The following is a 12,901-nucleotide window of genomic DNA, read 5'->3' as shown; positions in this document are numbered from 1 at the left end:
TGTAGGCCATTTGTGGGTTTGGTGTGAGGGCCTTCTCAGGAGATCGTGGCTCCCCACAAGCATTGTTCAGGTCACAAGCTTCTCTGCTATGTCTGCTTCCTGCTGTCGCAAGCAATCCATTCCCCACCCTAGTAGGGTATAAGAGGTCCCATCCCTGGAGACCGTGGCTCAGTGTTTAATGAAGAAGGAGAGGAGGGGAAAGGAGCACCTGGTTCCAGCATGCCCCCTGCCAAGACCTGAAGAGTTGATCCAATTAATTTTAAACATACAAAGCCCTGGTCCATGCATATGGGCCCTCATAAGAGCTGCTGCTTATCAACATGCAAAGAGTCTCATGCTCAAAACAAAAAATGTAAAAGATGAAGTTGATGCCACCGTTGCTTTCCTAGATGTAGACCCTAGCCCCTCTAAGGTTGATTAGGACACCCTAGAGAAGGGGGGGGTGTTGCTTACAGAGAGGCTACTAGCGACCAATAGGAGCTTATCGGGTAAACACCCAACAGAAAAAAAAAAGGAAAAGTTTTAGTCATCTAGAGGTACAAGCCATTCTGTAAGTTTTAAAAAAAAAGGTGGCAGTGTAAGAAAGGGACTGATGATTCCATGGACATGGGCAATCCCGGGGGTAAGTTGCCCAGAAGCACCTGGACCCTTCAGCCTCCCTTTTTTCCTCTTAACAGCCAGAAAAAGAAAGTAAAGACTGCACCTTCAAGGTGCAAAAGCCTGAAGCGGGAAGAGAACAGAAAAATTGACTGCCACTTTAGGTGGATACAAGCTCAAGGGGAGAAAAAACAGGAACTTTAAATCTTAGGTACTAAGCAAACACCAGTCTAGCAAACATAATGCTAATTGTAGATTACTTAATGATTTAAAAGCAAAAATAGAAAATAAAAGGTAAATGAATAATATATGCATAAATATAATATTAAAGCAGAGTTTTATAATTTGATCCAATTGAAAATCCAAAATTTATATACTAAATGAATATACTAAAGAATTTATATAGCAATAAGATTAAAATGGCACCTTATGATGGATTACTACAATGTTAATAATGTGGTCCCATCCACTGGGGCCCCCATACTCAATATCCAATGTTATTTTTTTTTAATTTTATTGAAGTATAATTGATTTACAATGTTGTGTTAATTTGTGCTGTATAGCAAAGTGACTCAGTTATACATATATATATTCTTTTTCACATTCTTTTTCATTGTGGTTTATCACAGTATATTGAATATAGTTCCCTGTGCTATACAGTAGGACCTATATTTTATCCATCCTATATATAATAGTTTGCATCTGCTAATCCCAAATTCCCAATACTTCCCTCCCCCACCCCCGTCCCCCTGGGCAACCACAAGTCTGTTCTCTATGTCTGTGAGTCTGTTTCTGTTTTGTAGATATGTTTATTTGTGTTGTATTTTAGATTCCACATATGAGTGATATCATATGGTATTTGCCTGTCTCTTTCTGACTTACTTTGCTTAGTATGATAATCTCTAGGTCCATCCATGTTGCTGCAAATGGCATTATTTCATTCTTTTTAATTGTGTGTGTATATATATATGTGTCTGTGTGTATACATATACATATATATATATATATATATATATTTATCCCACATCTTCTTTATCCATTCATCTGTAAATGGACATTTAGGTAAATAGGCTGCTATGAACATAGGGGTGCATGTATCTTTTCGAATTATAGTTTTGTCTGGGTATATGCCCAGGAGTGGAATTGCTGGATGATACGGCAGCACTATTTTTAGTTTTTTGAGGAACCTCCATCTCTAGACCATGTAGGATGGCCATAAGTTGTCCAAGGGCTTATGATGCAAGAAACTGCCCTCTCAGCCTTATACTATGCTCCATTAAAACAACAAATAAAATACATGCTGAGCTCTCTGGAAATCACAGACTCTGAGCCTGTGACCTTTCATACCCAACTGCTTGTTAAGCGTTGGGTCATAGAAACAATACACCAGAAACTCGGCACAGCTACCATGGCCTCTTTAGACCGGATGGAGCCGAACCTGAGCTCTCTGGCATATTCTACCTGCAGGAGGAGGTGGCTTCCTCTGTCCTCAGTCCCTTGTTAAATGCCATGGTGCTGGAGGATGTCACCCCTCTCCCAGATCACTTTGCTGCTCAGAATCCACTTGCGATTAACTGAACGAACAACAATGGGAGTACATAGACTATGCAGATGGCACTGCTAACCATCATACATGATGGAGCTCAATGAAATGTTGCTGTTTTCCATCTCTTAGCCAGGATGTCCCTAATAAAGGATGGGACCCAAGAAGCAACACACTCAACCAAACTGCTGGATGCCCTGGCCAACAAGTAGCCTCATTTCACATTTATTATAAACTGTTGGGTCGTTGCCTAAAATTGTCCCTTTAAGGGAGAAAAAAACTAACAAAACTGGGACTCTCTTGCCTCACAGATGTCCAAAATATAAATCAAAATCACATATCTCCATATATATTTAGGCCACAATACAAGGCCTTTCCAATTGCACGCCATACTACTTTTAGAGTTACAGATGTTATTGATAATAACTAAGATATACATTTTTCTTCTAAAACTACACAATGCTAATCTCTTGGAAAAGGTATTCCATAGAACTTTCACATCCCTTGTAGGTATCAGATAGCCAGTTTAATTTAGAGACAAAATGGTCTCACACGGCTCTTTTTCAAATTCCACTCAGGTAAATGGACCCCTAAATGGGTCTCTATCTTGCTCTAGGCCTTAATCTCTCTTAATTCAAGGGCCCTTGGCCAGTTTACACCTCACACCAACTTTTAAAAATTTTCTGTCCCCCTTGTATTTAAAGGGGATGTGCATTGCCTCCACGTATATAAAGACTCATTGTACATGAGACCCTTTTTATAATGTCTTCCCATATCTTTATAAATGTTTTATCATTCCCTCATCCCAGAAGGGCTGGAGACCAGATCAAGGGGCACATTAACCGAATTGTCCATATACTAGACAGCCGTTTACCTGATAGAAGACCCATTTGAGCTGAAACTTCCACCAAAAACAAAAACCCTCTCAGTGCAACTGCTCACCTTCCTGTTGACTGTTGGTCTTATTGCTATTGGTCTGTATACTTTCATTAATTTACAATCTGAAGACCCAAACATAGTAAATGTGAGACCCCACATCACCTCGAGTGGATACCCTCTTGAAAAGGATACCCCAGCCCCATATCCCAGAGAGCATCTCCTCGCCCAAGTGCTCATCATTGGAGATGACTTCACTCTGACACTAAAACCTCGCTTCCAGCAACACATGGGTTGCCTCTCCTAAGGCACAAATTAGACACAGGACATTTTTGCTTTTCTTCCTTCGATATTAGGGATCCCATTACATTTCTGATCTACTGTCTGCTAGCCCATGATCCTACTCCTTGTTCTTTGCCAAAAGGCACACCCCTCACACCTGTGCCTAAAGAGAGATCTAGTAGAGGTTACTGCTATCTGTGTTCTAAATTAATGGAGATTATTGCTTTTCCTGGAGGCATTTGCCTCATATTAGTCAAATCCTTCAGCACTTTGGGGAGAGGACCACCTAGTTCCCAAGGCATTTTCCTACTCTCACCTTGTGCCTGCCACCATGATCACCACAACCACTCTTTCTCCTTGGTTACACACAATCCCACTAATCTTACATACACTTTACTAATGTATCATTTCATACTGTCCAACAGAACAACTTCTGGACCTGCTACCTTGATATATCATACCTTTAGCACACTTTCCAACTCCACTTAGATATTGTTGGAGACCCCAAGAATTTCCTATTTCTTGGTTAATGCCATATAATAGAAAATCTAGTTATAGGCTGGCCTGCAAGGACTCCTTACACCTCTACTTGTGTTCTTCCTTTCTACTCTTGGTAAAGTGTTTTCTACAGTGTTAGTGCAATTTATGCCCTGCTCGCTAAAAGTCTCCACTGGTATCACCCCCAGGGATTCCTTAATATGACGCCAGAGCGTCACAGGGCCCATTGTATTGACTACATGTTCTTATTTTCTGTATCCTTGATACTGTGGCATTTGGATCCTTGATCGATCCTGGTGACACTGCCCCTTCCAGAACTAATGCCCAGAGATAGCAGAGGACCCCCCTGGAAGCATGCCTATAGTATACAAGACAACCAATCCAGAGTCCACACCCCCAACCATCCCCTTTATCAAATTCTCACATGCCGAGCTAGTATTCCTCCTGCCTTAACTCACCCCAGAGCCAGGTACCAGGCAGCTAGGAACCAGCCCTGTAGCCCAGTCTACTGAAATTATTCAAAATATCCAATCCCAAACTTACTCAGTGTACCTGCCCTGCCTCCCCAATTCCTTCCCACAAAAAATGTTAATAAAGACTCTAGGCCATGCTGTACCCTCTCCCTCTCTGCCTCCTGACTGATCCTGGTCCTTCCCCGTGTGGCTCTTCATGGCATGGTGTGCCATGCTTCCTGGTTCTAGGGATATTTGAGTATAAACTATCCTTCATTTCCATGTCTGCGTGTCTTAGAAGAAATCCCAGCTACAAACACGAAGTCATTCTTTTTATTAACTTCACAATACTCCATCTTGTGAAGGTACCACCATTTGCTTCTAGCCATTCCCCTGTTTAGGGCCACATGTACAGTGGTAAAGATTGTGAACTGCACTATATCTTCCTTAGGTAATGTATTTGGGTGATACACTTTAGTTACTGAATATCATCTTTTCCTCTGGCAGAGGAAATGGTAATTTTGCTGGGTAGGATTCTTGGGTTGTAGACCTTTTCTTTCATTAGCCTGTAACTATTACATCCACTGTCTTCTAGCTTCTATTATTGCAGACTAGGATTTTATAATAAAACCAGTTAGATTTTTTTCCCCTTTGTGAGGAACTCATTCTTTATAGCTAAAAGCTTGTCAACTCTGAGGGTTTTGTTTTTTTTTTCTTTTTATCCTTAGAGTTCCTTACTTTTATCAGATGTCTGATAAGTCTACCCCTCCCCCCTCACTTCCTGGACCTCTTGTGACCTCTTTCAATCTGAAGCCTCAAGCCTTCCCTCAGCTCAGGAATATTTTCTTCTAATATTTGTTTAATTGTTGCTTCTCTTTTTTTTTTTTTTCCTTCTCTGCATGACCTAATAATTGCATGTAAAGTCTACTCTCTCCTTCATAGTCTTATCTTATCCTTCCTGCTCACCTTTTTTTTTTTTTTTAATCCTAGAACAGTTCCTGCTACTTAGTAGGTGCTCAGTAAATACTTGTTTTGTGGTTTCTATTCTGTACATCGAGATTTTGCATTTGACCTGTGAGGTCACTAATTCAGGCCTGAGTGTTATCATCAGGAGAGACTTTATTGTTTTATTCTCCTCCCCACCCTACACCTTTGTTTTGTTTTGTTTTTAAACACTTGGAGAAATAGGAACAATCTATAGAGGCTTCTACTTGAAACTTCTTTTTAATTGTTTCATTCAATTGGTATTTGTCCAATCTTACTGACAGTATATATCAGTGAACCTATTACAAAGGTAGTAATCACCTGCAGTTTCTCTCCATTGCCTTTTACATTTTACAGATTTTTCCTTCCATGGTGACTTGGCTAACAGTATGTGTCTTTTAGGCATATAAAGTGCTTGTATCCTGCCGTATTTCAAAGGACACATATGCCAGTTGTTTACTGCACCTCAAATTGATCCCAGTTTTAAAGTCATTTATGGTACACCTGTGAAATGCCTAGTTTTTAAAAATATATAGAAAGAATAAACACACGTTTTATTGACATAGCCCTAAATCTATGTTTTAACAGGAAGTCCAAAAACAGCATCATAGATAAGCTTTTTATACTTCCTGCCAAGTCTTTTCTTTACAATTAATTGAGGAAATACCTTAATAGAGAAAAAAAAAAAAGATCTTCAACTGAAGCATTCTTTCTCTTCAGTTTATACTAAAAAGCCCCATTTAAACTAGATAAAAACCTTTAAAGAAAGCTCTGAAGACACCCTTAAACTGTAAAAGTTGTATTAACAGATAAAAATAACCTCAAAATGAAGACTCTTCAGTAAAGGACACAAAAGTATAGAGAGCCTACTATTGATAAGAAACAAAAACCTTTGCCTCTGTTATTTAAAGTCTCAGTGAGACAATAATAAAACCAGTTTGTCTCAAACTAATCTCAATTATCTTTCAAAGAAAAGTCACTAAACCTAATGGCTGCATAGTTCTAACTCATACTTCATTACTATTCTATCATATACTAATACTTGGTTGTTTCCATAAAAATGGTTAACAACTGAAGATTAGAAAAGAATTTCTTGGGCTTCCCTGGTGGCGCAGTGGTTGAGAGTCCGCCTGCCGATGCAGGGGACGTGGGTTCGTGCCCCGGTCCGGGAGGATCCCACATGCCGCGGAGCGGCTGGGCCCGTGAGCCATGGCCGCTGAGCCTGCGCGTCCGGAGCCTGTGCTCCGCAACGGAAGAGGCCACAACAGTGAGAGACCCGCGTACAAAAAAAAAAAAAAAAAAGAATTTCTATAAGTTTTAATTTTTATAAACAAACACACTGATAAATTTCCTTTTTTCCAACATAATTTTTTCTGTATATTCAGATCCTATTTACTGAGCCTGAATTTTAAAACTCTTGAGTATCATTAGAACAGTAAACTTAAAATCAGTCAAACCATGCCAGAAATGAAATTGGCAAAAAGCCTAGCATGCTTGCGATTTTTCCTTTCAAAAAGTATAGCAGGGAAAGCTAATTACAGAAAGGAAAATAATCACTTTGCTTTGTATTGTGATGAAGGTTCTAGACATCTGAAGGTTAAATCTAATAGAGTTGTTTCTTCTGTTTTAGCTCTGGAAAAAATATTAAATTTAGGGGACATATCTAACAAAGCTCAATCATGAATATGGCTTTTCTCTGCAAAAAATATGTATAGTCCTTCTGTGCTGCCTTGATCACTGTACTAAACCCTGGTGCCTAGAATTTATTACAAGTCATTTCTGGTAAGGCAAGCTTGTCTATCTTACTGGAATATCAGCAACATCCTCAAATACGGGAGGCATAGTTCTTTTGCTGCCATCTAGTTCTTTATTTTTCTGCTTTTAAAATTGGACAATGAAAAAATAGAAAAAAATCTAAGGGAAATAATAAGACAAACAACTGTGTTGTGACCTCTCTAATTCTCTGTGTGTGGGAATCTACAAATGCCCTGTATCCTCCTGACAAACCACTCCTCTTTATCCTTATGAGGATACTCATAAACTTTGTACTAGTGGGTTAATACAGCTCTCCCAGTCTTTGCTCTCCCTAGGCTTGGAACTAAATAAATGTCACAGTCTTAACTTGGTTTGTTATTTTATCACTAAAAACACAAGTCATTGTTTAATACCAAATTCCTCAAGCTCCTCTTATTTTTTATGCCTTGACAGTCTGTCCAGTGGTTATTGCAGAGAATCTGTAGCCTTGGGCCTAACCAGTGACTTTGTTTCCTAGGCACTGGTGGTCAGCTCTTGAAGGCAACAAATGATTGTCTGAGGTGGCACAAGAGTGATTGGCACAAGCCACTTCTCCTTTGTTCATCTAATCATTATAGCAAGAGAGCAAACAGTACTAAACTAGGGCCTGCTAACCCATTCCTGTTCAAACACCAGCAGGAACAGGAGAGCTGCTACTTCCCAGGTGGCTGACACTCCACTCTCCAGCTTCTCTTCAGCTGTATAGTAGCGTTATCCACTGTCCTGTGAAACTGTGTATCATCTATATAAATGTACTGTTAATATTGTGCTAAAATGAGGAAATAGTACTCCTAATAGGTCTTTGAGAATTGAGCTATTAACTATTTTTATTGTACGGTTTGAATGTTTTTTTATATATTATGTATGAAAAAATTTGAGTTTCAGTAAGTACTGTGGAAAAATATATTAAAAATAACTCAGTGATGATCACTATGAACATTAAGGAATGGTAAGTTTATTTTTTAAATGTACTGGTTTCATAAAGAAATAAATCATAAATAGACTGGAAATCAGAAGACCTGAGTCTTCATCTTAGTTTTACTACCAAGTAAACATGTGAAATTTGAATACTATTTTTTTACTTTCTTTTTTTCCATTAGTTTAAAAAAAAAAAAAAAAGAAGGGACAGAAAACTGGAGTAGAAAATTGTCAAATTCATTCCTGTTCCAAAATCACACATTGTAATATTTAGAAAGCATTTTAAAATGGTATTCACTGTGTGAAATACATAAATAAGTAGAGGTTTATATTCAAGGTTAACTGAAGTTCACTGAAGGCAAAGGTGGAGTGTCTTTTTAAAAGGCTCATGAATTATCTTATACTGAATAAACACTCAAATTTTAATGGAATTAACATGTATTTTGCCTAAACTGAAACTTGTGAAGTTCCCATCCAAATTATTATGGAACCACCACTTGATTTAGCAAGTTAGCCTCCCTGAGCTAGTTTCATTTGTGGAAAGGGAATAAAATACACCTTACAGAGTTGTAAAGGTAAATGAAATAAAGTTCTTACATATAATAATTGTTCAGCTAATAGAACTCTTGTTACTTAAAATCTCATAATTATTGGGTTCTGAGGTCTTGTCAAATTCTCTCAAATTTTACCTCCTCAGGACATGGTCTGCTTATTTATTTTATCCTTCTCTCCCTTCTAGAATGTATATTCTATGAGGGCAGGGATTTTGTCTGTTCTAGTTACTGCTGTATCCTCAGTACTTAGAACACTGCTTGGCAAATAGAAGATGCCATATATATATATATATGTGTGTAATTTATTAGTGAACACCACCATTACCAAGCACTTAAGTGCAGAATAACAATTTCACTCATAATTTACAAATGATAAAATACTTAATTGATTATGCTATTATTTAAATTAACTATGTATGAAATTTTGTTATTAAATATTAGTTAACAACTTGGGTATTGCATTAATCTTGTAGTCTTTCTTCTCACCCAATGGCAAAGTGTCCTTTTCTTAAGGTTGCTATTGGTCTGTACACCTATCATAGATCCTCCCTGAATCCTTTAGAGGGCTGCTGATATAACAGAAACTTGCTATGTGAGTCTCAATAGCCAAACAAAATTAGGGGATCTTTATGGAAACTTGAGTTCAGATTTCTTTTTTTTTTTTTTTTTTTTTTATTTTTATTTTTGTGATATGCGGGCCTCTCACTGTTGTGGCCTCTCCCGTTGCGGAGCACAGGCTCCAGATACGCAGGCTCAGCGGCCATGGCTCACGGGCCCAGCCGCTCCGCGGCATGTGGGATCTTCCTGGACCGGGGCACGAACCCGTGTCCCCTGCATCGGCAGGCGGACTCTCAACCACTGCGCCACCAGGGAAGCCCAAGTTCAGATTTCTTTACGTGGTCTTCTCCAACTCTAGCCCATTTCCACCTGGTAATATTATGGTTACACTGAATTTCTCCATTGCCTTTGGCTCTAAAGTTCTGGGCTTTCTTTTCTTGTCTACCCCCTTTATGGAAAAATGACAAATATTTTTGGAAATTTTACCTGCTCAGGGCATTGATTATCTTTGTATCCAGAAGGAATGCAAGAAAGGCAAGATGAGGGCTCACAATCTCAAATGTTTACAAAGGCCAGCAGAACATGGTAAATGAGTGAAGGGGTGGTGTAACGAGAATCAAATATGAGAATTATATCATTTATTTTTATTGCACTTTTCTATAAGCATGTAACATAAATATATGATATTAGAGATTAAATTTTGATATAAATTCAAATACTAATAAATATTTTCGTTATGCATTTCTTCTATAATTCATTATTTTTTTATCTTGAACCAGAGAAATGTGACTTTTTTCTTCATCATCTGTGAGCAATATTAATTTTATTCAAATTAATAATGTTAAGTTTTTCACAGATACCGTTTATCCAAAACATAGATTCCTCACTCAGGTTTTTGTTTTTTGGTTTTTTTTGCATTTTAAAAATATCTGAGTTATTTATAGAATTCAGTTCCTGGTTAGTTTTTGGAACTACACTTTAGTATACTAACTTCCATTTTTTAGCTCTTTATTCACATTATCAATATTAGCTGAGAAAAGGCAAAATGATCTAAGTTTATTTTTACAAATTTCAAAATCAAATAACTTAGAATTCAGTTCTTAGCTCCACAAGGGGTAATCATCACTTAAATTTCTGGAAAATGATTTCTGCATATTAAAGGCCAGATATTTTTGTGGCTTAGTGAGTTTCCCAAAGGCACTGTTTGGTTAGAAATTAGATGAATAAAAGGAATGATTTGTTTGTGTAATTGATTACGAACACACTTGTAGAGAAATAGAGTGTGAATGTCACCCGGAGTCCCAATCTTTGAATAAATCTTCACTGATGGGTTCAGCTGACACTTTCTTTAGATAACACAAACCAATTTCTTAGAAACATCCAAAAAAAAACCTTCATTCTCACACCACATCTACTTTGCATACAATTCACCAAGGAAGGAAAGCATTGGCGTGTCTCCTGTGGTTCAAACCACGGTAGCACATTCATTTCATAGTATTCATTGCTATATTCATTTTATTTTCTCTTTTTCTAAATTAAATTTTATTCTTATTTAATTATGAAATAAACATATTATTGTATAACTTGTGCAAACTGCCAGCATGGACTTCAGTTTTGAAAAAAAAGTCCAGTATTAGCTCTGACTTGCTGAAGCACCTCCTGCGGCCCTGTTTACCCACTTCACTCAACACGCAACAATAATGTTCTGATATGCCTATTACTGGCACAAAGTTCAAAAACAATTCAAACAAAGCCTTCCAGATACCACACATGACTATAGCTACTTGGGTGGTATTTATATCTTTTATATCTGTACACTCATTGGCTGGAAGGGGAAAAAACTGTAAATGATTTAACCTTTTCATGCTGCTTCATACTGTAAATCCCTTCATTCCAGCTTCAGCATGGTAAGAAATATTACATGAGGTTAAACTTATATTTGCAAATGTTAGTTTTTATTCAGGACACAATTTCTGCTGCAATCAACCTTTTCATAAACCCATCACTGGCAAAAGGTTTTAATGCCAAGAACATATTTTTTACTTAATACATTTTACACCATTGTCATTGCTGTAATTCCAGTCCTTGTTTTCAGTCCATTAAGTTGTTCATTAAGTTTGTCATTAACATGTCTTTACTTTTCTGGGTATATTTCTTACTGTGGTAGGTTTCATAATAGCTTCTGAAGTCATATTTAATACAGTGTGCATTAATAGTTGGTGTGACTGCATGTCATGTAGGAATAGTCATGTAGGAATAGTCTCTACTTCCACAATGACATATGCTCTTCAACTTCCTTTGAAACACATGACTATGTCAGTTTTTCATTTTTCCATTTTTAATGGTGAGAAAAAGTGTGATATGATAAATGGCAACTCCTGGTCAATATTAGGGAGTTATTGCATAATGGTGGGATTTGTGATAAACCTGAGTATACCTGCTCAAAGGCAGTAGCTTTTATGATTAGGATTAGATTTGCCTGAAAACTCAAATAACATAGCATAAATAAAATATAAATTCCATTTCTTTTGATGAAAGTCCAGGAAGGCAGTCCTCAGCAGTATGCTGATTCTGAGATCATCAGGAAACTAGGTACTTTCTTATTGCTCTCACATCCTCTATCAGCATCTTCCCCCTTGAGATACAACAAAATTGTTCTAGCCATTATATTCACATTCCACCCAATAGGAAAAAAGAAAACAAAGAAGACGGCATCCTCCCTTTGAGGACACTCTTTCTTTCACATACCACTTTCAGTAACATCCTATTGGCCAGAACTCCTGGTCAGACCTAACTGAAAAGGAAGCTGGGTCTTTAAGTGGCCATGTGCTCAGCTAAAAAGTGGGAACTCAATTACTGTTGACAAAAAGGAAAACAAATATAGGAGAACAACTAACAGCCCATGTCATATGACTACTCAGCTCCAGCTAACTTAGGACATGTGTGAATGTGGGCCTATTGAAACTAGAAATGCTAATTATTCAAGAGAAGTGAAAAAATCCATATATTTATGGGAAAATACAATTTTTAGATGTTGACAAGCAATTCAAAAATGTTTATGGCTGGAGAGTCAAAAAGTGGTCTACATCCTACCGAGTGTACTACTTGTGACCGTTTATGTAGATAAAAGTATAGAACATCATGAACAAGAGATCTGCTACATGTCTTCATGTTTCAACATTTATGAAAAAGGATTTACGGTGGTAGAGGGAAGTTACAGGTATTAACACATGTATTCTCAGGGGTGACAGTCACCTGCTCCTTATCAGGTGATGACACAGGGAAGAAATATATCCATACTAATTTGTAGCATGCTTTTGATAAGGCTATCAGAAATGAAGTGACTCTGTGCTTGCTTCACCAGCACATACAATAAAATTGGAACAATGTGGAGAAGATTAGCATGGCCCCGTACAAGGATGACACAAAAATTTGTGAAACATTTCATTAAAAAAAGAAGAAATGAAGTGATTCAACATAAACCAACAGCCCATGTTGCTCAGGGAAGTAACATAGCTTGGCAATTAAACCAATCTCGAAACCAATTTCTAGGTATTTGTCATTACAACTTTTATTCATTCAACATATTTATTGAGGACCTTGTAAATGCCAAGCTTATCTACACATTTTTATGACAAAAGATCAGGAGCCAGAGGGCTCCATTCTCAGCCCTGTTTTCCTCAGCACCAGATTTTTAATAAAGTTTTGGGTTTTGGGGTTTTTTTTTTGCGGTACATGGGCCTCTCACCGTTGTGGCCTCTCCCGTTGCGGGGCACAGGCTCCGGACGCGCAGGCTCAGCGGCCATGGCTCATGGGCCCAGCGGCTCCGCGGCATGTGAGATCTT

At 37.8% G+C, this 12,901-nt stretch overlaps 1 non-coding gene across 1 annotated transcript; it reads left to right on the top strand.

The window, feature by feature from the left end:
- Nucleotides 1-12,404: 12,404 nt before the first annotated feature.
- Nucleotides 12,405-12,510, top strand: LOC131756464 (U6 spliceosomal RNA). The gene has a single exon (XR_009335646.1). It is a non-coding gene; the product is annotated as a U6 spliceosomal RNA (small nuclear RNA).
- Nucleotides 12,511-12,901: the final 391 nt, after the last annotated feature.

This window comes from Kogia breviceps, chromosome 4 (assembly GCF_026419965.1).
Source record: "Kogia breviceps isolate mKogBre1 chromosome 4, mKogBre1 haplotype 1, whole genome shotgun sequence".
NCBI lineage: Eukaryota > Metazoa > Chordata > Mammalia > Artiodactyla > Physeteridae > Kogia > Kogia breviceps.
This window is presented reverse-complemented; position numbering and strand designations above follow the sequence as displayed.